We start from the raw sequence: 5,145 nt of genomic DNA, 5'->3' as shown, positions 1-5,145 counted from the left end.
AGGAGACAGAGACAGAGACCCACCCACATTGGAGCACTGGACTGAAATCTCAAGGTCCAAATCACAAGCAGAAGGAAAGAGAGCACGAGCAAGGAACTTAGGACCGCGAGGGGTGCACCCACACACTGAGACAATGGGGATGTTCTATCCGGAACTCACCAAGGCCAGCTGGCCTGGGTCTGAAAAAGCATGGGATAAAACCGAACTCGCTGAACATAGCGGACAATGAGGACGACTGAGAACTCAAGAACAATGGCAATGGGTTTTTGATCCTACTGCACATACTGCCTTTGTGGGAGCCTAGGCAGTTTGGATGCTCACCTTACTAGACCTGGATGGAAGTGGGTGGTCCTGGGACTTCCCACAGGACAGGGAACCCTGACTGCTCTTCAGGCTGACGACGGAGGGGGACTTGATGGGGGGAGGGGGAGGGAAATGGGAGGTGGTGGTGGGGAGAAGGCAGAAATCTTTAATAAATAAATAAATAAATAAATAAATAAATAAATAAATAAATAAATGAAAAAGAAGAAAACTGCTACAAAAAAAAGATTTTGGTTAAACCTGCTTTTTCTCATTTAATTAAAATATCCTATTCCTTCCTTGTGTAATACATCATCTTAGCAAAATAATTTAAATCTGGACTAGAAGAAAACCCATCAACAAAATAAGAATTGGAATTGGGTAAGGAAGCAGTTCCATGGCACAGAGATTATCTAGTATGAGTGAGTTTCTAGGTTTTTAAGAGACAGTTGAAAGATACTGAAAATTTGTGTAAAAAAAAAAACATAAAAGATTGAAGAAACTAGAGTTTAGAAAACCATTAGAAAATCAAAAGGACAGTTAGAGAAAATAATTTGGTAAACAGTAGATGATGAGTAACTGGAGTTATCTATACTAATTTTGCAAATATTTGTGAGTCTACAATACTTTCTAAAGAAAAAGGTGAGCCAGATTTTTTCTTTAATTTAAAGACAGGACATTTTAATTGAGAAATAGACTGTCTATAATAGAATTTCATGTAATGAGAATATGCTGAAGAGAAACTTTGGCCATCTCTTTTGAAAACTCAGAAAATTCTTTTAAAATACTCTGTGATAATCTTTTTTCTTCTGAATGTTAGAGATGTGTTAAGTGAGACAGAATAGCCATTTGTCTGTTCGAGGAGAGATAAATCATTAGCAAAGATTAGTCCTCTTCATAGGCAGCGTATCAGGAGCTACCAAAAATAAGGCAGAGTAAAGGGGCCGAGTGAGAGAGCCTAGTGCTCCAACACTATGCTCAAGGGAGATTGCCTGAGAAGGTGACAGGAAAGGAGCCAGCCAAGAAGAGTCTTCCCTGCAGATACTATAAGGAAAGCATTCTGAGGCAGGAGCATGTTCCAAAGCAGCCAGGTCGCTGTGAAGTAAAAACAGTGAAGGGGAAAAAGATGGAGTGAGTTGCAAGATAAAATTTGAGTTAAGAGGCATTGCAAGGCTTAAAGTTTATAGCAAGGACTTTAGATTTTATGCTGAGTATGACAGAAGCCATTTGAGAATGTAGCGTAAAGCAATGATATACTGTAATTTATGTATTTAAACATAGGCAGGTTTTTAAGGAGCAAAGTTAGATTGAGTATCGCACTAACTCAGCTGACTGATGCTGGACCAGGGAGTCAGGAAGAGAGCTAAGGAAAGGAATCAGGTTCGGACATATTTAGAAAGAACTCCTGTAGAGTTATCATTTACTGGCATGAAAACGTCAGAAGAGATGGGTGGGTCTATGTGTGCTGGACTTGATGCATTTGAGATTGCTGTTACAAAGTTAAACAGTCAAAAAGACAATGTAAGTCTAGGTACAAGTTGGAGTTTGATCAGATTACAGCATGGAGATGCTATTCATAGTTAAGAGCTATACAGTACCGCTAACAAATGAGTTTTAAAGATAGAAGACAGATGTCTCCAAGAACTGAGCTATGAGCAACCCAACACTCCAAGATGAGGAGAGTAAAGAAGGAACCATTGCGATGCAGGGGGAGACCCACTAGACAAGGAGAACCGAGGAGTGAAAGGAAAAATGAAAGTCAAGGAGGCGTTTGACCAATGAATTTGGGAAGACGAGAACCACTGATTTGAAGAATCATGACCTTGAAAAAGAGAAATTAGGGGGAACATCTGGTCACATCTGAAATTCTGAGAGGAGGGAGATTAAGAAGGAGTGATAGCACGATGGCTTTACAGAAGTGAGGGAGACGTTTTTTCAGAATTGTCAGGAAGAAGTATGCAGAAATAGGGCAGTATTTAGAAGTGTTTGTGTTTTGAGACTGAAGACATACTGTATTTAACATGATGATACAAAATGATCCAGAAACCACGAGTACTTTCTTAAAGAGATGGGGAGTTTGACTTAACCCAAAGTAAAGACTCTAAAGTGGGTGCTTGCTTCGGCAGCACATATACTAAAATTGGAACGATACAGAGAAGATTAGCATGGCCCCTGCACAAGGATGACACGCAAATTCGTGAAACATTCCATATTTTTAGCTTGGGGGAATGGGATGGTTGGGATATAGGAAGGGTGGATACGGGAGCAGCGAAATATATATCCTAACTAAGGGAGCCATCTTAGGGTTGGCAAGAGACTTGACTCTAGAGGGGCTCGCAGGTGTCCAGGGAGATGTCCCAAGCTGGTACCTTGGGCAACTGAGGAGAGGGAACCTGAAATGACCCTATCCTATACTGATGAATATCTTGCATATCACCTTAGAACCTTCATCTGGCGATGGATCGAGATAGAGACAGAGATCCAATTTGGAGCAACGGACTGAGCTCTTAAGGGCCAAATGAGGAGCAGAAGGAGGGAGAACATGAGCAAGGAAGTCAGGACCACGAGGGGTGCACCCACCCACTGTGACAGTGGAACTGATCTATTGGGAGCTCTCCAAGGCCAGCTGGACTGGGACTGAATAAGCATGGGTTGAAACCGGACTCTCTGAAGGCTGATGAGAAGCCAAGGACAATGGCACTAGGTTTCAATCCTAATACATGAACTGGCTTTGTGGGAGCTTAGCCTGTTTGGATGCTCACCTTCCTGGACCTAGATAGAAGTGGGAGGACCTTGGTCATCCCACAGGGCAGGGAATTTAGACTGCTCTTCAGTATCGAGAGGGAGGGGGAATGGAGTGGGGGGAGGAGAAGAGGAGTGGGGATAGGGGGAGGGGAGTGGAGGGAGGGGGCAATATGTGGGAGGAAGGGGAGGGAAATGGGAAACGGGGAGGAGGCGGAAATTTTAATTAAAACAGAATAAAATTAAATTAAATTAAAAAAAGACTCTAAAGTGGGCACAAGGAGATCTGAGCTACAACACTCTGGATTAATTACAGAGGAAATGGTGTGGCTGGGGTCATGGCTCAGTTGAGAGGGTGCTCACCTATCTCTCCAGCCCCCATCACCTAGGGAGTATGAAGCCCTGATCCCACCACACCAAAGTCCCAGCGTTTGGGATGTAGAAGGGGAAGGATCTGGAACTCAAGGTCAGCCTCAGCCCCACAGCGTGTTCAAGGCCACCTGTCTCTGAAAATTCAGTTAAGTTTACCTAAAGAGAAGGTGGTTTTCAGACAACACACAGAAGCGTTAGTATGATTTTTTAGTGACCATCTTATCTAAGTCCTGTAGATGCTGGGAAATTGAGGATACCGTGAGCAAAGGAACGGGAGATTGAGGAAGCCTAAAAGAGGAGACTGAGAGAGATCAGAGCTGAATCTGTGAAATACAAAAGGAATAGCTGAACCAATAAAATGGTCTGGGAAGTTTTGTTTAATGTCCAGTTTGGTTAATGTTTTATGAACTATTTTTAATATATTGATGTGTGGTGTGTTTGGTATGAAAACAGACAAAATAGAAGCGCATAGGATAAAAAAATAAAAGTCTATATATGAGCACAGATTTTCATTCTCCCGAGAGCCCCACTGTTAACACTATGGTACACATTCTTATATACGTATGTGTATGCCATATATACATATATATATATATATACTTATGATTACAAAAGTCAGATCATATACTATTTATACTATTCTGCAATTTGTTCTTAATACATAACAATATGCCTTTTGTACTTTTTCATCTCAATAAAAATAGCTCTGCCTTTTGCCTTATAAAAATAAGAATAGATAATACAGGAACATGATACACTATATAATAGGACAACAGGATAGTCTTCCAATCTCCCAGCCTGTTCCTCCCCAGAGAAAACCACTATTACCACTTTCTTAAATGTCTTTCCACAGTCACAGAATGCATAGAAACACACTGAACATACAAGCATTTGTGCACATACAAACAGTAGCACACCGTGCACATTGTTCTATACTTTGCCTATTAGAAGTTATATGAAAGTTACACATCTTGTAAGTGATTCCATAAAGAGAACTACCTCATTCCATTAGGTGACAACATGGAGCTCGATTCTATCTTTATTTCTTCAAATTCCATACTTTGGCATTTCTATTTTTTCACACTTAGCTAAACACAACCACATTAAATAAAAATTAGCATGTACTCAGCAACGACAAAAAAAAAAAAAAAAGAGGGGAGAATAAATTGAAACTAAAGAAGCCCAAAACAAAACAGAAAAGGTGGTTGAGAAATTGGGAAGTTGTGCACGGAGACTAAGTTAGAGCTGAGGTAGAGTAAAAGTCTTTGCATAGCACGCACAAGGCCTAGGTTCAGACTTGAGCACAGCAAACCAATGTATTAAATAATAAAGTCTGAAGCTAGAGCTTTGTCTAGGAGCAGTTGAAGTCAATATTTAAAATCGTAAGCACCAATGTTCTTATCAAGAAACAACTTGCTGTCTTTGTTGCTTTCAAACAAGATGCACAAAGGAGCAGCCCCTCCATTTGATGCCCTACACCTCTAAATTAACCTTGATGCAACCTCTTTCTTAAATCAGTCAATAAATATTTAAAACTCAGCTTCTAAGCTTCCATGGAGATTAACAGCCACATGCGGGTCACATGACTGAAGGTGGGGGTTACAACAAATGTAGCAGGAGTGAAGAGTTTCTGAATGTGGAGTAGTTAATTTAAATTCAAATGCATAATCAGTCCAAGGTGTTCCTGGCCATGCTCACCTGTGCTGCATCCCACGAGTTCATTGCATCCTT

The 5,145-nt window shown here is 40.9% G+C and overlaps 1 non-coding gene across 1 annotated transcript; it reads left to right on the top strand.

Annotated features, from left to right (window-relative positions):
• Positions 1 to 2,410: 2,410 nt before the first annotated feature.
• On the top strand, positions 2,411 to 2,517 carry LOC130890002 (U6 spliceosomal RNA). Its single transcript, XR_009058668.1, has one exon. It is a non-coding gene; the product is annotated as a U6 spliceosomal RNA (small nuclear RNA).
• The last annotated feature ends 2,628 nt before the right edge of the window (positions 2,518 to 5,145 follow it).

The sequence above is a fragment of the Chionomys nivalis genome, chromosome 1 (assembly GCF_950005125.1).
Source record: "Chionomys nivalis chromosome 1, mChiNiv1.1, whole genome shotgun sequence".
In the NCBI taxonomy this organism is placed as follows: Eukaryota; Metazoa; Chordata; class Mammalia; order Rodentia; family Cricetidae; genus Chionomys; species Chionomys nivalis.
Note: the sequence above shows the minus strand (reverse complement) of the source record. Positions and strands in the feature narration are given on the sequence as shown.